This window comes from Puma concolor, chromosome A1 (assembly GCF_028749965.1).
Source record: "Puma concolor isolate L17-30 chromosome A1, mPumCon1.1.hap2, whole genome shotgun sequence".
Classification (NCBI taxonomy): domain Eukaryota; kingdom Metazoa; phylum Chordata; class Mammalia; order Carnivora; family Felidae; genus Puma; species Puma concolor.
In genome coordinates, this window is record NC_141667.1 from 26,573,810 (window position 1) to 26,598,451 (window position 24,642).

At 39.6% G+C, this 24,642-nt stretch overlaps 1 long non-coding RNA gene and 1 other non-coding gene across 2 annotated transcripts; both read right to left on the bottom strand.

Moving 5' to 3' along the window:
• Positions 1-13,083: 13,083 nt before the first annotated feature.
• On the bottom strand, positions 13,084-13,189 carry LOC112861786 (U6 spliceosomal RNA). The gene has a single exon (XR_003223684.1). It is a non-coding gene; the product is annotated as a U6 spliceosomal RNA (small nuclear RNA).
• A 1,817-nt stretch (positions 13,190-15,006) lies between these two features.
• On the bottom strand, positions 15,007-21,656 carry LOC147584054 (uncharacterized). The gene is made up of 3 exons (XR_015255125.1): positions 21,522-21,656; positions 17,804-17,915; positions 15,007-15,710 (listed from the first exon to the last, which is right to left on the bottom strand). It is a non-coding gene; the product is annotated as an uncharacterized LOC147584054 (long non-coding RNA).
• Between the last annotated feature and the right edge of the window lie 2,986 nt (positions 21,657-24,642).

The following is a 24,642-nucleotide window of genomic DNA, read 5'->3' on the forward strand; positions in this document are numbered from 1 at the left end:
AGAAAATAAGTAAACTATAACCCCACAACCCATATAACTGTGGATTCTATTTTGGTGCATCTCCTCTCAGTGTTTTTTTTTTGTTGCTGTTGTTTTTTAAATGCATATAAATGTCTTTTTCTTCAGAAGAGCAAATTATGTAGGACACAGAATTTTATAACTTATTCCATTAAGTATGTTAAAAGCACTTCTTTATTCCTCAGTTAAAAATATTTAAACATTATTTAAAATTTTTTTAATGCTTATTTATTTTTGAGAGAGACAGAGACAGAATGAGAGGGGGTTAGGGGCAGAGAGAGAGGGCGACACAGAATCTGAAGCAGGCTCCAGGCTCCGAGCTGTCAGCAGAGCCCGAAGCGGGGCTCAAACTCACAGAGCTGTGAGATCATGACCTGAGCCGAAGTCAGACGCTCAACCCACTGAGCCACCCAGGCTCCTCTAAACATTATTTTAAATACCTGTTTCATGGTTCGTTGTATGGATAGCTCATAATTTACTTAATTTCTTAGCTGTGGATAGTTAGATTGTTTTCAATCTTTAGCTGTTATGACAGGTTTTGCTGATCAACACATTAAAAATTTTATTCTATTAAACTAAAACCACAACCTATAAAAGAAAGAAAGCTATGACCTGAAAAGTAATATTTCTTTAAATAAAAAAAATTTATGTGGAAATAATATACATGCATTTTAAATTGGGGAGGAGGAGGGTAAAGCGTGCATGTGTCCTTGCAACAATGTAAAACTTACTGAACGTAATGCTTTTGTGATTTAGGTGATTAGTTCAGCTCCATATCCTACCACTTGGAGTGATGTCTGGTACAGAATTATGTGTAAAAGCCACAGTTTGTATACATTTCCTTTTTTTTTTTTTTTTTTCCATAAGAGCTGATAAATATCAAATAGCACTTCTACATGACATTTCGGTTTTGGTTAATTCCGCCTAAGAACGACTTGCCTAATAGGGGCCTGTATTAATCATGATTTCTATTTTCCATATTTTATGACGTTTGACATCTTGGGAGGCCCTGGCTGGGGAGAGACTGCCCCTCCCAGGGCTGGCTGGTTCCTGGAGCCCCAACAGCTCCCTGGTGAGTGTCATTTTCATACGCACATTAACCCATCCAAAGTCTGACTCTCCAAAGTCTGACTCGCCAGCTACTTCCTTTATTTTACTCACACGCCAAACCAATGTTTCCCCTGCCCTAAATCAGGTACTGGGCAACTGGAGACCACCCCTCTAGCTTAGAGCCCTGCAAAATTATTCAAACTACTCAATCTTAAACTTGCTCAAATCTGTCAATCCGCCTCACCCCTCTCTTCCCCCAGGAACCACAATAAAGACTCTGGGTCATCCTTTCTCCTTTGCTGCTTCTGCCTCCTGGCTTTCCCTTGGGGCTCTGGCCCTGTGTGGTGTGGTGGCCGCATCCACGCCCCCACCTTGGGAAATGTAAGGAATAAACTCTTCTTTCAAAGGCAATTGTCTCTCTGTCTGTCACCACCATATTTGACTAAAACAAATCCCCAGTATATCTTAGAACACCTACCTTTTCTCCTTAACCATAAACATTCTAAAGCTGCCTGGGGTCCCAATCCCTTAGCCTTTCCTGGTTTATGGCAACATCCATGCAGGGCTGGTGGGCATCTGAGGTTTTAGGAATGCCCAAACCCTGAAGTTCTATACACTGTGTGGACAAAGTGGTTCTCCCCATAATACAGAATGCCTTTTGGGTATTACAATCTGGGTTTTGTTTTTTACTTTTAACTGGATCTTCATGGTCTTTCCTTGTTCAAAAGAAGAAAATAATCCATTATTTTGCTTCATAATCTTTGAATAGCTGCATGAAACAAGAGGGCCCCTGGATTTTAAATGACAAAAATTTATCTATAGCAAACGGAAATTTTACCCAGTGCGATTCTTTCCCCAAAGCCCAGTAATGGGCTTGTAAAAGATGTTAACCAAAGCCTCCATTTGATCTCCATAGCTCTGGCAGCTTAAAAATAACTCCTGCTGAGAAACAGAAAAGTGCCGGCAAACAATGAGATGAGGAAACACAGGCGCTTCTAGGAAAACCTGTGATTCAATAGGAAAGTATAAATCAAACAGAAATAGAACCTGAGGGCTTATGTACATATTAAAAAAGACTTTTTTTCCCCTCTGAAAAATAAGCTTGGTAGATAGCTTTTTTAAAAAAACGACTTACTTGATGAAATGCTGAATTGAGAAAATGTAGAAAATTAACTCAAACGTTAAATGCTCACTGAGTAGCACGTTTACACACTGCAGGCTCAGGACAAAAATTGCAAAAGTTCTTAATAACATAATGTGTGGTAATACAATAAAACCTGTCGTACCGAGGAACGATAGAGTCACCACGCCTTAATTCTTGTCTTGTCTTCAGTTGGTGGCAATAAGGTATTCCCTTCACTTTCCAGGCCCTCCTCCATCCGTGAAATCAAAGAATTGGACTGGCTGAATTCTTCCAGTTCTAAAATTCTGACATATTAATAATTTACTTGAGACTCTTTCTGTGACAATTCCAAGCCCATCTTTAGATCTTCAAATTAGAAAACCCTCTGGTAGAGACCTTTCCTCTTAATTTATTAGCAAGACCAAACACTTCTGATATATGTCAAAATATAGATGCATGCATTTACAATTTATAATAAAGAAATGAAAAAAAAAAAGATTAATGGCTACAATGGAAAACTCTTTGACAATGATTTCTCGAAGCAAGGAGGGTAGATGGTGTTCAGCACAGCTATGGAGTCCGGAAGCCCACCACGTTGGTAGGCTCTGAATCGCTCTTCACTATGAGAGTGACAGTTGACACTGGCAAGTTCGATCCTAGTTCTGGTTGAATCTAAACCCCTTATTTTGCTTGTGGAATACTCCTTAGGAATATGGGCTTTCAAATTAAATAACTGGGTTTGGATCCCAGCCCTGTCACATACTACCTGTGCTACTGCAGACAAATCATTCCATTTTTTTGAAGGCAGTTTCATCATCTCTGAAATGGAGCTGAAATGCCTACTTTGGAGAGTTACTGTGAGGTTTCAATGAGATAATGTATGTAGAGCACTCAACTGTGCTTTGTTCTTGTGGAGCGAGCACTCAAAAAGGAGTTCCTCTTACGGTTCTTCAAAAAACTAAAAACAGAACTACCCTACAACCCAACAATTGCACTACTAGGCAGTTATCCATGGGATACAGGTTTGCTGTTTCAAAGGGACACATGCACCCCCATGTTTATAGCAGCACTATCAACAGTAGCCAAAGTATGGAAACAGCCCAAATGTCCATGGATGGATGAATGGATAAAGAAGATGTGGCATATATACACAATGGAGTATTACTCGGCAATCAAAAAGAATGAAATCTTGCCATCTGCAACTACGTGGATGGAATTAGGGGGTATTATGCTAAATGAAATTAGTCAGTCAGAGAAAGACAAAAATCATATGACTTCACTCATATGAGGACTTTAAGAGACAAAACAGATGAACATAAGTGAAGGGAAACAAAAATAATATAAAAACAGGGAGGGGGACAAAACAGAAGAGACTCATAAATATGGAGAAAAAACTGAGGGTTGCTGGAGGGGTTGTGGGAGGGGAGATGGGCTAAATGGGGAAGGGGCAGTAAGGAATCTACTCCTGAAATCATTGTTGCACTATATGCTAACTAATTTGGATGTAAATTTTAAAAAATAAAAAATAAAATTAAAAAAAAAGGAGTTCCTCTTATTATGCTATATTGCCTTCTCAGATCTCAGTTCTGTGCCCTTATGATCTTGTGAGATTAGGAAAAAAAAAGAAAAAAATGAGATATGATTTATAATAATATAAAGGAAGCTGGGGGGAATGGAACATCTATTATAAGAGAAAGATGAATTGTTTTGCAAATATAGAGAGTAGATCCTAATAGAGTTTACAAAGGGAAATTAAGAAATGACAGATTAAAAAATTTCAGTATCAGATTGGGAAGGAACATGACATTTTTTAAAAAAAGTTTATTTATTTTTGAGAGAGAGAGAGAGTGCACACAAGCAGGGGGAGGGGCAGAGAGAGGGAGACACAGAATCTGAAGCAGGCTCCAGGCTCTGATCTGTCAGCACAGAGCCCGATGCGGGGCTCAAAACCCACGAACCGAACCGTGAGATCATGACCTGAGCCAAAGTCAGATGCCCAACCCACTTAGCAACCCAGGCGCCCTGGGAAGGAACAAGACATTTTGACTGTCATAAAGCTTTCATACCACAGACATTTTGATAAGCAGATGGCAAAGGTATGATTACTATTTGGGTGGTAACAGCAGAAAACAACCAGTGGCTTCACATCTTCTTCATCACCCTGGAGACTGAATGAAATACATTCAAGGCCACTAAGTTTTTTTCTGCTTGGAGTAGACATTTGCCTTTTTTCCCCCGTCTTTTAAGAGTTCAACTTTTTTTGTAAGAGCACCCAGCTCATGTTATAAGTCTTGATGGGAGGAGACACCCACCTTCCATGTCAGAAGCCAAAGGGAACATTTTCTCCTTTCCAACCTGTACACACAGCCAGGGCTAGCCCTGGAACTGAGGTCTGCAGACTGGACCGTCTCTCAGACTCTGGCTCCTCTCAGAGATATGGAGGCATGTGGGCTAGGCTCTCACTGGGCCTACCCCTGCTGAGTTCTGTGGATTATCTATTTTACGACTTGGTTGTGAGCTTTGCATTGCCTCCAGTGGCTTCCCAGTGAAATCCCTTTTTTGCTGAAGAAAACCTGTTTGGTGCCCCAGAAGCGGACTCTGAGGAAAGACTTTGAAAGCAAGTAGCTTATTTGGGGGGTGGCAGAAACATTGGTTAGGAGGGTGGTGAAGTGAGATGGGAAGGGAGACAGCTGATACAAGGTGTATAGTCACAGCTACCACTGTGGGCCCCTGAAATGACCCCCCAGCGGAAGGAACTCTTCGAACCTGTGGAAACATGGATCTTTGAGTTAGCTTGCTTACGTCGGGTGGGCATTGGGATCGCGGGCATTGGGATGGTTATGCACTGACTTCTGTTAGTCCTAGCCTGGGGACCGCTCTGGGGCTGCTCACTGTCCCACCGTTCCAGCTGCCCTTAGCACAGGGAGGGCAGGCTTCTCCTGCTCTGGGGAAACCCTCCAGTTAGAGATGCAGCCAGTGGCGGTTGACTCTGGGCTGCAGCACACAGAGGGGATATAGGTGAGGTGCTGACAACAGCCAGTCCCAGTTGCTTGAGAATCAGAACCAGGACTGACACATGCCAGAAGCAAGGCTGCAGCCACGCCGGCCACTCCCAGGTCAGCAATGCCAAGGTCACCTGCCTCTCTGACACGTCCACGTCTTCCTAATAGTCTCAGCCCCCCAGGCGCCCCTCCTTCCAGATGACTGGACCTTGGCAAAAAGAGGCCAGGCAGCTGTGTGCTGGTTGGTAGGGAGTGGAAAGAGGAAAGGCTCTCCTTGACCTGATTTCCACAGTGGGAGGCAGAGCACCGAATCCCACCTAGATTGTCCTAAAATTGGGAGGAGTGGGGGTTGGGAAGGCCATGGGGGAAAAACCCTGATGAATATGCATTGCAGAGATGACTTCGGCATCTCAATTTTCACTTTCGTTGGCATCCCCACACCATGCAGCCAAACAAGAAAATCACCTGCCTAACATGATGAATTATTCTTCATGTAACTAATATGAAGCCCCCTCAGGATCTACACCCATCTCCTGACCTGGCTATCAGGCCAAAAAGCAGGGTTAAATCACAGTAAAACTCGGCTGGGGAAGTGCCAACCTGCTAGGGAGGATAGAGGCTGTATGAGGGAACGCACTGACATGCGCTAGCAGCAGCCGGGAGGATAGAGATGGAACTGGATCCTGAGGGTGCCAACTGAAGGGGGATTAGAGCTTAATGAAATAAGAGTTGATCACGGGAGCATTCTTCCATGATATGTGATTTAACACCTTTGGCAATGACCCTGGGAAATGATAGTTTTTGAAAGTTTGAAGAAAGGCAAGGCCCACACCAAGTGAAGTAGAAATTCCAGAACTGCTGTGGCAGATGGTGGAAAAGTAGGTCAGAAAGCTCAGAGAGGAGTGCATGCTGGAATGGACATATAATTGAAGACCAGAAAGCCCATTCTGGGGAGGGGCCCAGAGAACAGTCCATTTATCAACATATTAAAGAATGCTCTGGTGAGAGGGCACCAGATTCACTCTTTGGTTGTTGTCCCTGTAGTACAGGGCTGACGATAGAACTGGGTTTCCTGATAAGAAGGGGATAAAAGAACTCCAAAATAATAAAGACCAGCAGGTCTTTAATCATCAGAAGCAATGAGGCTACAAAATTGAAGGGTCATGGGGATGGGTGGATCTGATGTCTAAGAAGCCTACAGAGTTGGTTAATAGATGTGCTCCCCGGGAGAAAGACAGATGGGCAGGCAACAAAGGTATTGCTTAATTTAAACCATTGAGAGAAATCAAGGATGGATGATAAAAGGGTTGAATGCAGCCAGACCTAAAAGTCATAATCCTTTGCTCAGTTTTCAGACATGAGCTGTTTTAAGACTCCGATACCCTGAATTTAGGAGCCATGTCTCCAGAAGGAAAGATACTGCAACAATATGACAAGTAGATATAGTAATGTTTCCTCTAGTCCTTTCCCAGAGAGACCTGTGGCCATTTGCTTAGATAACCAACCACTGGGGAAAAGGAATAACCAAACATTTCAAAAACTGTTGGACATAGGGGACAAGTTGACATTGCTATCTTAGAACCCAAAGCAGTTTTATGGATCACTGTTACAGTGGGGGCAAGTGGGAGGCCAGGTAATAGACTCTTGACCCAGGTCTATTTCCTAGCGGGTTAGCTGGGTCTATAGACTGAGCAGTGGCCATTTCCCTGGTCCCTAAATTGGTATATGGCAGAACCTCTACATTTGCTCCTGGGCCTGAAAGATAAGAGCACCACAGTGAGAATCCCTGAAGCTCCTTATCCCCTGCCCACTGCCCCAGCCCAGTTAATATTACATCCTCATGGGAAATAGCACAGGCTCATGTTACCCTAAGTGATGTAGGGGGTAGTGGCCCTCATGCATCCCTGTTTAATTCACAGATTCGGCCCCTACAAAATCTAGACTGATCACGGAGGACTACAGAAGATTACCACCACTCAACCAGGTAATACCTTGAACTGCAGCTGTTGTGCCAGATTTGGGCATGTACACAAAGCCTTAGGCACACAGATAGTGGTTAATGAACACTGATGTGAATGAACACTGAAGAACACTGATGAATGTGTTCTTTTTCATTCCCGAAAGGAGGATTAGAACAGTTTGTATTTCACCAGAGGTGGACAATGGTATACATTTATGGTCTGTGAATGCTCTTACCTCGAGCCCCTGCTCTTTCCACATGAGGTGGATGACTAAGTGTTCGGCCCAAAGCTCTGCTCCTTGTGAATACTTCCCTTCACTGCCGTGTTTCAGGGCTGCCCCTGAATTGACTACAGCATGGCAGCAGTCCATTTTCAGCCCTGTGCCCCTTCATCAGTTGGTCAGAAGGGGGCTCTACTCCATACTGCTTTGGGTGTGAGCTGAAAGAGGGAAACATGATAAACCCACCTAGAATGCATTCCTCTGCATTATATTAATGGATTTCTGTCACCTCAACTTTGTTTAACGTTGGTCACCTTAGGTTAATATTGGAGAAACCCAAGCTGCCTGAGGTGGCATACCGTGAATCCAGAATCTTAGGTGAAGTTACCTGTATCAGTCTAGGTTCAACCAGAGAAACAGAACCAATGGGAGATATATATTAAAAGATTTATTCCACAGAATTGGCTTAGGTGATTGTGGGGGTGGCAAGGCAAGTCCAAAATTTATAAGGCAGGTTTGCAGGAAAGGCAGGTCAGATTTCTTGAGTAAGAGCCTTATCTGCTATCCACGGGTGGAATTTCTTCCTCATGAAAGACTCAGTTCTACTCTTAAAAGCGGTTCAACTGATTTAATCAGGCTTATCCAGGTTATCTATAGTTTCCTTCAGTTAAAGTCAACAGGATTGTGGACTTTAATTATATCTACGAAATACCTAGAAACGCCTAGATTAGTGTTTGATTAAATAACTGCAGGACTGCAGCTCAACCAAGTTGATGCATAAAAGTGACCATCACAGTACCTATAACATTAAATCCAATCTCATTAAAAAATCAAATCTTGTAATGTATAGCATGGTGACTATAGTGAATATAACTTTATCACATTTTTGAAAGTTGCTAAGAGAGTAAAGTTCTCATCACAAGAAAAAAATTCTGTAGCTATGTTTGGTGACAGATGTAATCTACACTTAGCGGTGGTGATCATTTCCCAGGGTATGCAAATATCTAATCATTATGTTGTACACCTAGAAATAATACATTGTATGTCATTTATACCTCGATAAAAAATCAAATATGAATGTTTTTCATTTCTTTAAAGAAATACTTCATTTTTTTCCTAAGTTTTTATTTAAATTCCAGTTAGTTAACATATAGTATAATAATAGTTTCAGGTATAGAATTTAATGATTCAACACTTCCATACCTCTTTGACATCGGCCATAGCAGCACTGCTTACTAAATGTGTCTCCTGAGGCAAGGGAAACAAAAGCAAAAATAAACTATTGGAACTTCATCAAAATAATAAGTTTCTTCAGAGCCAATGAAACAATCAACAAAACTAAAAGGCAACCTATGGAATGGGAGAAGATTATTTGCAAGTGATATATCTGACAAAGAGTTGGAATCCAAAATATAAGTTATAAGTTATAAAACTCAACACCCAAAATAATAATGCAGTTAAGAAATGGGCAGTTAAGGGGCACCTGAGTAGCACAGTCAGTTAAGCCTCCGACTCTTGATCTCGGCTCAGGTCACGATCTCACGGTTTGTGAGTTTAAGCCCCACGTGGGGCTCTGAGCTGATGTTGTGGAGCCTGCTTGGGATTCTGTCTCCACTTCTCTCTTATGCTCCCTGCATGTGCTCTCTCTCTGTTTCTCAAAACAAATACACTTAAAAAAAAATAAAAAAATAAAAAGAAATGGGCAGTTAAGAAATGGGCAGAAGATATAAACAGACATTTTTCCAAAGAAGACATCCAGATGGCCAAGAGACACATGAAAAGATGCTCAACGTCACTCATCATCAGGGAAATACAAATCAAAACCACAATAAGATAGCACCTCACACCGGTCAGAATGACTAAAATTAACACAGGAAACAACAGATGTTGGCGAGGATGTGGAGAAAGGGGAACCGTCTTACACTGTTGGTGGGAATGCAAACTGGTGCAGTGACTCTGGAAAATAGTATGGAGGTTCCTCAAAAAGTTAAAAATAGAATTGCCATACGACCCAGCAATGGCACTACTAGGTATTTATCCAAGAGATTAAAAAAAAAAAAAAAAAGACTTCCTTTTTAAGGGCAGTTTTAAGTTCATAGCAAAATTAAGAGGAAGGTATATTCTTCTGCCTTCATATGTGTATAATTTCCTCCTAATTATCAATAGTTGACACCAGAATGGTACATTTGTTACAAATGATGAACCTACATTGACACATCATAATCACTGAAAGCCCATGGTTGACATTAGGATTCATTCATGGTGTACATTCTATGGGTTTGGACAAATGTATAATGACACATATCCATCATTATGGTATTAAAAAGATGATTTTCACTGCCCTAAACATACTCTGTGTTCTTTGTATTCATCTCTGTCCATTCCCCAAACTCTGGGGATCTTTTACTATTTCCATAGCTTTGTCTTTCCAGAATGTCATATAGTTGGAATCGTACAGTATGCAGCCTTTGCAGATTGATTTCTTTCACTTAGTAATATGCATTTAAGGTTCCTTCATGTCTTTTCATGGCTTGACAGCTCATTTATTTTAGTGCTGAATAATATTCCATTGTCTGATGTGCCACAGTTGATTGATCCATTTACCTACTGAAGGACATCTTCATTGCTTCCGAGTTTTGGCAATTATGAATAAAGCTTCTATAAACATCCATGTGCATGTTTTGTATTGGTATAAGTTTTAAATTTCTTTGGGTAAAAACCAAGGAACATGACTGCTGGATCATATAGTAAGAGTATGTTTAGTTTTCTAAGAAACAGCCAAACTACTGCACCATTTTTCATTCCCATCAGCAATGAACGAGCGTTCCTGTTTTTTCACATCCTCACCAGTATTTGGTGTTGTTAGTGTTTCAGATTTTGGTCATTCTGGTAGGTGTGTTGTGGTTGAATTGTTTTTTGACCAGCAAGTTTTTAGATCTTTCCATTACTTTGTGAGTTATTTGGGAACACTTTTGAATAAAGAGTTCACCAATACCACAACAAATAAAACTGAGTGTTACTGGGTACTAGGCAGGGCACTTTGGATTTTACCTGTATTGTGTCCTTAAATACCATGAGATCAATACTATTGTTGCCCTCTTTCATTTGTGAGGAAAGTGAGGTTTAGGGAAATTGCCTAAATTCATTCAGCTGGAGTTCAGTCTAGGTCTGATTGACTTCAAGTTTCTGGCTTTTTATTTTAGAACAGTTTTAGATTTACAGAAAAGTTACAAAGATATACAGAGAGTTCCTCTTTCCCAGTGCTATGGACTGAATGTTCTGTCCCAGAGTTTATACGTTGAACCCCAGTATGATGATATTGGGAGGTGTGACCCTTGGGAGGTGATTAGGTAATGAGGGTGGACCCCTAATGCATGGGATGAGTGCCCTTGTAAAAGAGAACCTAGAGACCTCCCTCACCGCTTGCACAATCTGAGAACACAGTGAGAGATCGGCTCTCTATGAAACAGGAAGTGGGCCATCACCAGACGCTGAATCTTCCACCACCTTGATCTTGGACTTCCAAGCCTCCAGAACTGTGAGAAATAAACGTTTTTGTTCAAGCCACCCAGTCTATGGTATTTTTGTTACAGCAGCCTGAATGGGCTAACATACTCAGTTTCCCCTAATAATAAATAACATCTTATGTAACTATGGTACATTTGCTCAAACTAGGAGTTTAATATTGGTACATTACTACTTACTAAGCTCTAGACTTTGTTCAGATTTCACCAGTTTTCCCACTAATGTCCTTTTTGTATCTCAGGATCCAGTCCAAAATACCAAACTGCATTTAGCAAAGCTTATAGTTTTGTGGTACCTGGGTGGCTCAGTCAGTTGAACGTCCGACTTCAGCTCAGGTCATGATCTCACAGTTTGTGAGTTCGAGCCCTGCATCAAACTCTCTGCTGTCAGCACAGAGCCATCTTCAGATCCTCTGTCTCCCTCTCTCTGCCCCTCCCCTGCTCATGTTCTCTGTCTCTCTCAAAAATAAATAAACATTAATAAAAAATTATAATAAAAAAAGCTTATGGTTTTAACCATTTCACTTGGATTGCCCTATAGAGAAGTTTATAAATCTACAAAAAGGTATACAGTTCCATAATTGTTCTATGGGTCTGGGTGACACAGCTTAATAATGGGACTGTTCAGGTTGAACATTTTTGTTTTCTTTGAATATGTTTGACTGTTCTGATTTTCAGATATACTTTGACTTTGGTATCTGACCTAAAAACTCAGAAACTTTTCCTTAATGCTTTTTGGAATAGGTCTCAGTAACACATTTTTAGTTTCTTAGTTTTTCAGAGAAACAAGCTCCCTAATAACCATGATAGTGCTACTTAAAACTTTTAAGTCCTCTTGTCCTGATGACTTCCTTCGATATGCCTTTACTGACCTCTTCCTCTTCCTTTCCATTCCTGTTGCTATCAATTTAGTCCATCCAGGAAAAGACTGTTTCACCTCTGGATTATTATAAGAACCCTCAAAGGCTCTTCTAACCTCTAGACTCCCTTCAGTTCCAAACCCATCTTTAATATCATGACCAGACTGACCTTTTAAAATCTTTAGTTTCATCATATTATCCCCCTACCTAGAAAATCCTCAGGCTCTGCTTGATGATTTCGGGAGAAATAATCAGGCTCTAAAATGTTATTAAAACCTTTCTCTATTCTTTTTCCAAACCATAGTCCTATGATTTTTCCAGATGAACCCTTCACCCTAACAAGTCCATTCCTCTGAGTCCATCCAGAACACTGTCACTCAGAGTTCATGCTTATGAGACTACCCTTGTTTGGAATGTCCATTGTCTTCTCTTTTCTGTGTCCAAATGTTTTCTATCTTTTAAAGAATGTTCAAGGTTTATCTGATGGCTCTCTAGGATGTATGAAGAATAATTCTCTTCTCTTAGTATTTCAGAACCTCTACTGTTTAAGTTTATCAATATGTAAAAGTGATGAAGGGAAGCCAATTTGTAGTTCTAATTATGACCTTTATGTGTCTTCTCATTTTGTTATTACCACTACCTACCTGTACACAGTCTCTGTCTGGGCAAGATTCTCTTGCCCTGTGCTCCTGGGTACAACTGGAACAAGAACAGAACTTCTAAAGACTTTCTGTAAAACAGAATAAAATGAAAATGAACACCAAATTTCAAGAAGCCACAAATAGCCCAATTTACAAAATATAAATTACTCAATCTACCTTGAGTAGTACTAGTTAGGATTAAGTTCAGATGTATTGGCCAAAAACTCAAAGAATGGCTTAATAATATAGTTTGTTCATTCTTGTAAAAGAAACCTACCAGTCTGTCACTGGGGACTCAGATATTGATTTTTCTTTTCTTTTTTCAGTCATCACTATAAACATTTATTTTATTAAAAATTTTTTTTTCAATGTCTATTTATTTTTGAGAGACAGAGAGAGACAGAGTGTGAGTAGGGAAGGGACAGAAAGAGAGGGAGACACAGAATTCAAAGCAGGCTCCAGGCTCTGAGCTGTCAGCACAGAGCCCAATGTGGGGCTCGAACCCACGAACCGGGAGATCATGACCTGGGCCGAAGCCGGACACCCAACCAACTAAGCCACCCAGGCACCCCCTAAACATTTATTGACATATATCTAGCCACCATTGTTAAAATCTTTTTTTTTAATTTTTTATTTTAATCACCCGGTACTCATCACAAGTGTACTCCTTAATCCACATCACCTAAAAATGTGGAATGCTCACAAATTTGTGTGTCATCCTTGTGCAGGGACCACACTAATCTTCTTTGTATCATTCAAATTTTAGTATATGTGCTGCCAAAGTGAGTGCAGATACTGATTTTTCTACTCCACCATCGTTGGCACAAGGACTCCATTCCCAAGGTCATTTCACAGTCTAATATTACTGCTGGAACTCCAGCCATCATGTACATATTCCAGGGAGGAAGAAGGGAAAAGACCAAGGAGCTCAGTATGCCCCCCCTTTAAGAGTCTTTCTGGAAATTTTACCCAACAATTAATTTCCACTTACATTTGATTAGTCATATTTATTATTATTTTATTATTTTTTATCCTTTTGGGTTTTTGATTTTATCTTTAAAAAATGCTTATTTATTTTTTGAGAAAGAGAGAGAGAGAGAGAGAGAGAGAGACAGAGAGAGACCATGAATGGGGGAAGGGTATAGAGAGATGGCAACAGAGGATTGGAAGCCGGTTCTGCACTGACAGCAGTGAGCCCAACGTGTGGCTTGAACGCACGAACTATGAGATCATGACCCTAGGCAAATTCAGATGCTCAACCAACAGCCACCCAGGCGCTCCTCAAGTTTTTATTTAAATTACAGTTTATTAACCTACAGTGTAATCTTAGTTTCAGGTGTAGAATTTAGTGATTCATCCATCATTTAATAAAACACTCAGGGCTCATCACAAGTGCCTTCCTTAATATTCATTACCCATTTAGTCCATCCATCTGTCCATCTCCCCTCCAGTAACTCTCAGTTTGCTCTCTGTAGTTAAAAGTCTGTTTTTGGGGAGCCTGGGTGGCTCAGTCAGTTAAGTGTCCAACTTCAGCTCAGGTCATGATCTCACAGTCCATGAGTTCGAGCCCTGCGTCCGGCTCTGTGCTGACAGCTCAGAGCCTAGAGCCTGCTTCAGATTCTGTGTCTCCCTCTCTCTCTGACCCTCCCCTGCTCATGCTCTGTCTCTCTCTGTCTCAAAAATAAATAAAAACATTTTTAAAAAAGTCCGTTTTCTGGTTTGCGTCTTTTTTCTTTCCCCTATGTTCATATGTTTTGTTACTTAAATTCCACATATGAGTGAAATGATATGGTATTTGTCTTTCTCTGACTGACTTATATCACTTAACATAATGCTCTCTAGCTCCATCCACATTGTTGCAAATGGCAAGATTTCATTCTTTTTGATGGCTGAGTAATATTCCATTATATGTACCACATCTTCTTAATCCATTCATCAGTCGATGGGCATTTGGGCTCTTTCCATAATTTGGCTATTGTAGATAATGCTGCTATAAACATTGGGGTGCATGTATCCCTCCAAATCAGTATTTTTGTATCCTTTGGGTGAATACTTAATAGTGCAACTGCTGGATAGTAGGGTAGTTCTATTTTTATCTTTTTGAGGAAACTCCATACTGTTTTCCAGAGTGTGATTGGCCATATTTAGTTTCACACTGCCATACTTAGTTTCGAGGGAGGCTGATCAATATAGTTTTTCATTAGAGAAGATCGTTGCCTTGAATAAAATGGGGTTATGCTAATAAGCACAAAGGGAAGAATGGGTATTGGGTGGACAATTAGCCCTCTCTACCACCCATTGCTTCTATGGCTGAGAATCTCCGTTCAGAAGATGTCCTTGTGCTACAAAGCTCGAAGTCACATTGTCTCTTTTGTACTTTGAACTTCTCCCCAGTCTCCATGTAGGGGTGTTGTCTTAGAACCCATTATGTCAGCATTTCCTCAATCTCCTGGGCTGGCTCACCCCAGAAGAGCCAAATATTTCTGTAGGTTTGTCTTTCTTGGTTTCAGTTTTTGGCCAGTGAGTCCCACCTCTTTCTAGGTGACTCTCAGGAAAACACAAGTTTAGTGTAATATGTTGTGGAACTGTCCTCTAGGATAGTAGACTGTAATTTTAATGGCTCCCAATAAAGCATGGATCTGGTACTTACCCCCTATGTGATGCCTTTCCACGTTGATTTTGGATTTGGCCATGTGACACACTTTGGTCAGTGAGACATCAACAAATGTCAAGCCAGGGACCTGATATGTGCTCTTGCACTGAGGCTTGCCTACTTTTATCAGCTCTGTGTAAGAAATGCAGGCCATCTTGTCAGAGAGGCTGCATGGATAAGAATGGAGACATTCCAGCTGGCAGCCCCAGTTGATCTCCGGGCATGTGAGTGAGGCCCTCTTGGATCTTCCAGCCCCAGATAAGCTGCCAGATGATTATAGTCACGTGAGTAATTCTAGACAAAATACCAGAAGAACCACCCGGTTGAGCTCACGTACAGGATCATGAGTAAATAAATGGGTGCCGTTTTAAGCCATTAAGTTTTGAGGTGGTCTTTTATGCAGAAAGAAACCTGAGCCATCTTGGATATTGCTCAGAGATGTTGTGGCTTGGGCTAGGGTTGTGGATGGGTCATACCTGCTAACCACAAGGCTGTGGTTTCGGGAACATATGCTCTAGTAAGCACTTGTTCTCGTCATTCAACATCCTTTCTCCCTCTTTTGGTAACAATACTGGGGTTTCACTTGGGGCCGTCAGTTATTCAGTTCTCACATGTGATTGCTTTGGCCACGGTGTTTGGACAGGAAGAGGTAGGTGATCTAATTCAGACAATTAAAAGTCAGGTTTAGGATTTGATCAAATTCTCTTTTCATCTAGAAGACAGACTCTGCCGTTATGTAGGGTCTGAGGAAACTGGTTCAGCCCTCTTTTTTGGTAATGAAGACACACTAAACAGGCATTAGGAAGTTTTGCTCTAAAGACGTTCCTAAAGGAAACCCTCGTGTAGAGCTTGTGGGGACATAAACTGATGCTGCCATACTGCAGAGTAATCTGGCCATAATAAATACAAACACATACACCTCTGACCCAGCAACAAATGCCCTAGGGAAACTCTCTAGGGGACACAGATGACCATCTTCATCAGAGCAGTTTCTGGCAGCAGAGAATTAACACTAGTTGAAAGCTAGGAGGATGAACAAGTGAAATATTATGGAATACTATGCAACATTCAAAAGTAATAATGTAGTTCAGCACCATGGCTGGTTGGAAGATCTTGGCACTCATCTCCCCCACAAAGACAAACAAAAATCCCAGTAAGTAAACAACTACAAACTGGTGACAACAGCTCTGGGGAAGCTCTGGACTACAATGAAGGAGCAACAGAACTCTGCAGAGCTAAGAAAACGAGGATGGCTGCATAGGAAAGAGTAGGAAACATTTTACCTATGTCATCCCCTCCCCCTGTCCAAAACAACTCAGCTCCAAGAAGGATCCCCTTTTGAGGGATTTTACCCCATGGAGGAAAAAGAGAGCAGAACCCTAGTAAGCCTCACTGCCCTTGCAGCCTTTGTTATTGAGGACACCTGCAGTCCTCACCAATACAGAAACCATCTGATGGAGCTGCCCAGACTCCCCACTGGTCCCCACTGCTATGCTTCTTCCCCATGGCTGGAGCTGTCGCTGCACTGACATAATAAGGGCTATTATATGACAAACCCACAGCTAATATTATACTCAATGGTGCAAAGTGAAAAGCCTTTCCTTTAAGATTAGGAAAGGTAAAAGGATGTCCACTCTCACCACTTCTATTTACCATAATATTGGAAGTCCTAGCCATGGAAATTAGGCAAGGAAAAGAAATGGAAGACATCTAAATTGGAAAGGAAGAAGTAATAGTATCTGTTTTGCAGATCAGATGATCCTATATAAAGAAAACCCTGAGAACTCCACTAAAAAACTATTAGAACTAACAAATGAATTCAGTAAAGTTGCAGGATATGTAATCAACATATAAAAATATGTTATAGGTATCTATACGCTAACAATGAAGTATCTGAAAGAGAAAGAAAGGAATCCCATTTATGGTGGCATAAAGAACAATAAAATACTTAGGAATAAAGTTAACCAGGCAAGTGAAAGACCTGTGCACTGAAAACTATAAGACAAATTGAAGAAGACACAAATAAATGGAAAAGATACCCCATGCACTTGGCTTATACGAATATTGTTAAAATGTTCACACTACTGAAAGCAATCTACAGATTCAATGCCATCTGTATTAAAATTCCATTGGAGGGGCGCCTGGGTGGCTCAGTCGGTTAAGTGTCCGACTTCGGCTCAGGTCATGATCTCGCGGTCCGTGAGTTCGAGCCCCGCGTCCGGCTCTGTGCTGACAGCTCAGAGCCTGGAGCCTGCTTCCGATTCTGTGTCTCCCTCTCTCTCTGACCCTCCCCCGTATATGCTCTGTCTCTCCAAGTCTCAAAAATAAATAAACATTAAAAAAAAATTAAAAAAAATTCCAATGGAATTTTTCAAAGAACAAATACTATCCTAAACTGTTTATGGAACCCTAAAAGACCCCAAGTAGCCAAAACAATACTGAGAAAGAAGAACAAAGCTGAAGTATCACACTTCCTGATTTCAAACTATATTACAAAACTATAGTCAAAACAGTATGGTTTTGGTATAAGAACAGGCACACAAACCAGTGGTCAGAGCTGAGAGCCCAGAAGACCCACGCATATATAGTCAACTAGTCTTTGACAAGGGCAACAAGAATGCACAATGGGGAAAGGGTACTCTCTTTAATATGATATTGGGAAAACTGCATATCTACATGCGAAGGAATGAAATTGAACCTGTATCTTACACCACTCACAAAAAATTAAGTTGAAATGAATTAAATACTTACATGTAAGACCTGAAATCATAAAAATTATAGACAAAATCAGGGAAGAAGCTCTTTGACATTGGTCTTGGTAATGATTCCTTGGATAAGACACCAAAAGCACAGGTGACAAAAGCTGAAAGAAACAAGTGGGGCACATTAAACTAAAGAACTTCTATACAGCCGAAGAAACCATCAGGAAATTGAAAAGGCAGCCTATGGAAGGGGAGAAAATATTTGTAAACCATATATCTCTCTCTTTCAAAATAAATAAACTTAAAAAAAATAATAGAGTACTGTATACTTGAGTACTTGCTGAGAGTAGATTTTAAGCATTCTCACCAAACACACAAAAAGAGTTAACTATATGAGGTGATGTATGTACTAATTACCTTGACCTTGGTAACTATTCCACAATATATATGTCTATCTCATCATGGCGTTGTACAATGTAAATAAGTACACTTATGTTTGTGAATTATTCCTCAATGAAGTTAGGAAAAAAAGAGATCACCAGTTTTAAAAATTAAACAAAATTAAACAAAACAAATTAAGGATGTAAAATTTTCACCTAATAGTTAAGATCTATCCATGTCATTCTCTGTGAAAATGAGAAATAGGACAATACAATTTCTATTTTGGAATAACACATGCATGCATGAGAAACACTCTTTTTCAAGAATATAGATGTATCAATGGCATATATTAAACACAGAAAGATGATCCCATGGAGTAAAAGGAATGTGAAGAGAGCAATGAAGGAGAGAAATTAAGAAACTTTCAGATCGATATGTGCCAGACTGAATGTGCCAGGAATTGAGGTTGAGATTAATTAAAAAATTTGTACCTGAGGTTTAAAAAAACCCCATAATGATTTATTACAACATGAATGATTTGCAATTTGAGACAATTCATATATGTAATATACACTTGAATATGAGAAAGTGGCCCACGTAGAAAGTCTTCTCCATGTCATACTTTGAGACTTCCAAGAGTCTGCAACGCAATGGATTCTGTTTAAAATAATCTTTACTATTTCCCCCAGGCAGTTAGTAAAGGAAAAAGAGAATATGGGCTGACAAGAGAATATTTTTGTAGGATGGATGAAGAGGAAAGAACAACATTTAATGCCAAAGGAGTTGTCAACAATTGAAAAGTAACAATGTCAGCTTGAAGAAACAATTTTCTCCACTAGTGTCAGGGCGAAATTTGATGTCACAACATGATCACCAAAAGTATGAGAGGGCAAATGTCAAGAATTTTCCTGATGTTTTCCTCATGGCATTCTATTCTATTTTAGTCTTATGTATCAGCTATCCAAGATTTAATACCTAGTGGAATGTACTTGCTGGAAAGAAATAAAAAATTGCATCTCACGGCATTGCACATTAGTGTGACAGAAATGTTCCTCATCGACCTTAAATTCCAGTTCATAGCATTACAAAAGATAATGAGCTGATTTCTTTTAGGGTACTGCATTTTTCTCACTGGCAAGAAAATAATCAAGAATTGAGCACGAGTGATGAGATGCTGGTGTATCAGTGTGTTGAGACCTCTTAAAATTGATATTTAGGATTTTTAGCTTATAAGATTATTTGTATACTCAGAAATCCAATATGGTCATATCTGAATGTTCTGAATATTATGAATTTAGAAGTTTATATATATGTGAGTTTGTATCTATGAGCGAATTTCTCTTTGAATTATCTCTTTTTTCCTTTCATTACTTTACTATTTCTCTTCTAAATTCTGTTTTATGGGAAATTTGTATTCTTTGGATTTATCAATGGTGCAGGATTAAAGAAAAAAATCGCAGCCCTCATGCAGTTTATATTCTAATAGGTTAATGTTTGTTAATTTAGAGTACAAACTGTTCGATACTGTAATGTAATAACACCAGGAACATTATATTTATGTTTTTGAAATTTGATATAATTTTGTCCTTATAACGTTTCTCCTAAACATAGCATATTCGGCCATTATAATGTGATTGCTAGTGCATAGATTTAAGTATAACTTGGGTCAAATCATATCCCCAAATAAAACAAATGACTGTCTGATAGGATAGGTTTAAGCTATAGAACACCATTATCCTGGATACACTATAGGGATTTTGAAAGGTTTGCTGAATTGGACAAGAGCATTAAGCCCTGGGCCTGATACTTTTATTACCTGGGTTTTTAGTACATTAGGATACCATTCTATTCTTTTCTCATTATTTATTATAATGTACACAATCTATAAATACGTTCCTTGCAGCACAATCCTCTTTGTACTTCCATATAATCTTTCTATTGCTTCCCCATCCTCAAAGTCCTGCCCCTTTGAGCAGCTGCTTCTGTTTTTTTCTCTTTTTAAAGAAATCACTCTGTGATGTATCCCTGTCTCCTTTGTTCCTGTTAGTTCTCTGAGGTTGGAGGCAGCCTGGATTTCTGGAGGCTTTTAGATGTTAAGGGCAGCTGTGGGTAGCAAACATCAGTGCCTGCTCTCTTTGCTCCACTGTGCAGAAGGAAGAATATTGAACTAGCTCTTGTCTCAAGCTTACCAGGAAATATCTGAGGTTGGACATCCAGGGCCAATATCACAGTGATTGCCAAAAGCGTTTCCCCCTAGGGAAGCCACTGTCACCAAATAAACATTATTAAGTGAGGTCTGTTGTGATGAGGCAATAGATAGTTCTAAGCAAGTTACACATAAGCCACACCATTTGGGGTTTTGAATTAATTCCTTCATTCCATAAACATTTATTGAACACTTACTTGGTGTAGTACTTTTTACCAGGCATTGAAAGGAATTTAATAATGAGAGCTGCCATTTATTAATTTCCTCCTGCACACAAAGGACTGCATCTATTTTTTCTGATCCTTACTCCTACAACTCTATCTATCTACCTATAGATATATTGTTTATATATAAAAATATAATATGTTTATAAATATATATAAATACATATATATTTACAGTATATGTACTACAATATATATAATATATATATTTTATTTTATTTTATTATTTATTTTTTAATATATATATATATTTATTTATTTATTTATTTATTTATTTTGGCGGGGAGGGACAGAGAGAAAGGGGGCGAGAGACTCCCAAGCAGGCTCCACACTGTCAGCACAGAGCCTGAGGTGGGGCTCGATCTCACTATCTTGAGATCATGACCTGAGCTGAAATCAAGAGTCCAATGGTTAATGGACTGAGCCACCCAGGGACCCCAACACCAGAACAATATTATTTTCTCCATTTTAGAAGCAAGAAAATTGAGGCAAGTGGGGAAACTGGCCAAGGAGGTGAGGTGATAGCCTACTGACGTGCTGTGAGGGTTCTACGCATGTGTTGGCTTCCCAGGACGCCACTCTGAAGCCTGGATCCCAGCCCTGATGTGCCTCCCTGGAAATGGAAGTAAAACTGAGTGTGCTCATAACCCTGAGGAGCACGATGGAAGCTCAGAGGGGAGAGGTGGATGTTGCTGAGGTTTGTGGCTGTTAGTAAAGGCTTAAAGGAATAGCACAATCCAAGAGAGGAGGACCCAATGGCTGTGGATTTTGCCCTAAGGACATTTTTCCAAATTTCCACTTTATATTTTTATGTGCTTTCAAAAATCCTTTCTGGAATAATTCAATGCAATGTACAAGTAATTATACCAACAGAATATAGTCAGTATTGGTATGCATGAAGCTGAGGCATATACACTGTTTTTTGTGAATGAGATACTCTACATTAAATAACTTACCTCTAAATCAATGATAGGAGAATTCTTCATGTGGCTTGCAAATCCTAGGAAACATGTCAGTACTCAGGTTAAATCAGACTAGTTGTATGTTTTTCAGAAGTCTTTCTAACGTCACTTTGTCTCAGAACATCTTCAAAGAAGTGAAAACAGAATGTAGTTAATGGAAACCTGTAGTTAATGGAAACCTGACAGTAATTTAGAAACAAATCTGATCATAAGGAAGAAAATCTGTTAGAGCTGTGTTTTCAAAAGAATCCCTCAAGGCCACCTTTCACTGCAGTTTCTGATGAAATTGAATCATAAATTTAAATAGAAAAAATATGTAATTGCTATTATTTATAGTGCTGGAAAAAATCCTAGATTTGTATAATAGAAGAAAAAGGGTCAATCAATGAATAGGGTCCCTGCTAAAGAAAGCTAAAACCCAGAGGCAAAGTTTTAATTTAATTTTTTGGCATTCACCGATTTCCCTCCCATGTCTTGAATGGTTCCCTCTAAAACATCAAATATATGTTAAAAATAAAACCTCAATACAATACTCATTAAATTACAGAAATGTTGTGAATTGTGTGTAATATTCTTTCATCTTTTCTGCCTCTAGGGGGAAGTGTGTTTTCAACAATTCTGTCCCCAGAAGGTATTTTCTTTGTGGGCTGAAGGCTTCACAGGAATATTCTTTAATGTGACCTCAGGGCTGCCTTCACAAGGGAGATGTTCTCTGCGAAAATCTGGAAGGGCTCTTGCTTTAGAGATTGCCATGGGGATTGTGAGGGAGAAGATCATACAGACGATTAAAACTGGTGGAGAAAATTTCCTTATAGCATTTCTAACACATTTCAAAGAATTACATGTTGACGTTCCTTAGATAATGCTGTTTTTCCTGGTGGTAGAGGAATTAACATATAGACACTGCTTTCATTTCAAAGAGCTGGCAACCAAACAATTGAATATAGAAAACTGGCCACTTTATTTTAAAGTTAAAAAAATATAGTTTGTGGATATGGATGAAAACATTTCTAAATCCTATAAAAAGTCTATTAGTTTCTGTAATAATCATGTTTAGAGCTAACATTGCCTTTCCTTTGGGTAATTTTCTTTTATTTTCCAGGACTTCCCTGTAACTTTCTTTTGTTTTCATTCAGCAATTGTAGCCATAATGTACTAAGTGAAAAGGTTAGCAATCTTCCTCCACCCGCCATATCAGTGTTTTACAGAATTAAAAGGAACAGTATTTAAAAACTGAGTCTGAGGGATGAGTTATTTCTATTTGTTTTCTTTTCCCCTCTCTTCTTGGTTTGATTCACTTTTATGATTATAATGCTGCAAAAAATTCTATTATAACCTATTAATAATTATCTTACTGTGCTGTATATCCTCAAAACTTAGCCACATATAAGAGAAAATTTTTATACAAAGACTGTTATTATTTAATGAAAATGAGCTTTGTTTCCAAACCTTTTTTAGATGGTATAATAGGTGGTAATGCTTATTTCTAATTCAATCTCAGGGATGAAGATATATTTAAGTATGTATTTTCTATTCTTTGGCCTTAATGAATGAAAGGTGTCAGGCTGCGTGACTTCTAAAATCTTTTCTAGTCCTAAGATTGGAGAACTTCATGATAGTCAAGATATTCACACAGACTTCCAGCTATTTGGAAAAATTTTAATTTGATGGAAAGTAAACTTGTAATATTACAATTGATATACTTAAATTACTTGATGGGGTTTCCTATGATGTGCATATTTTCAATTAAAGATTTTTCTTCAAAAATCCTAATTTCAAGGGGGTGCCTGGGTGGTTCATTCAGTTGTATCTGACTTCGGCTCAGGTCATGATCTAGTGGTTCATGGGTTTGAACCCCCCATCAGGCTCTGTGCTGACAGCTTGGAGCCTGGAGCCTGCTTCAGATTCTGTGTCTCCCTCTTTCTCTGTTCCTCCCCCGCTCATGCCATCTCTCTCCATCTCTCAAGGGTAAATAAACATTAAAAAAAATAAAAATCATAATTTCTATAAAATAAATAAGTCCTGGGGAGGTAATGTATAGCATGTTGACTACAGTTAAGACTGCATTGCATATTTGAAAGATGCAAAGAGATCTTAAAAGTTCTCATTACAAGAAAAACATTTTTGCAACTATGCATGGTGATGAAAGTTAACTAGACTTATTGTGGTGACCATTTCCCATTATATAAAAATATGGAATCATGTTGTATATAAATTATACAACATAATACATATTACAAGACTAATATAGGGGCACCTGGGTGGCGCAGTCGGTTAAGCGTCCGACTTCAGCCAGGTCACGATCTCGCGGTCCGTGAGTTCGAGCCCCGCGTCAGGCTCTGGGCTGATGGCTCGGAGCCTGGAGCCTGTTTCCGATTCTGTGTCTCCCTCTCTCTCTGCCCCTCCCCCGTTCATGCTCTGTCTCTCTCTGTCCCAAAAATAAATAAACTTTAAAAAAAAAAAAAAAAAAAAAAGACTAATATAATGTTATGTATTAATTATACCTCAATTAAAAAAAATCCTAATTTCTGCTCATTGAAAAATTTTAAGGGGTGCTTTGAACACCAGCATGGGCAGTAATGCTGGTTTTTCTGGTTCTGCTGTCTAGTTTGGGGGCTCTTCCTTTCCACAGGTTGGTTTCTCGGTGTCCTTGAGTAACAGGCTGGAAGTTGAGAGCTCTGATCCAAAGGCCACTGGGAGACTATGATACTCACCCAAACGCAAACGTACTGCCCTGGGCGTGACCCTCGGTGCCGGTGGGGCAGAGGCCTTCACGCCCGGTGCCACTGAAACCCCAGACTCTCCTAATAAACCTACACCACATAGTGTGCAGAATCATATCGCCATTGGCTGGTGTTCCCCAGACGCAGGGCACAGAAAGCAGTAATAGGAAACCTTGGTTCCTTCACGTCTCCTGGCAACCAGTTTCAAAATCCATTTAAGACCCAAGGAATTCGTGATATAGTCGTGTTCTCTTTTTTGTTTCTTTCTTTCTTTCTTTCTTTCTTTCTTTCTTTCTTTCTTTCTTTCTTTCTTTTTCTTTCTTTCTCTTTCTTTCTTTCTTTCTTTCTTTCTTTCTCTTTCTTTTTCTTCCTTCCTTCCTTCCTTCCTTCCT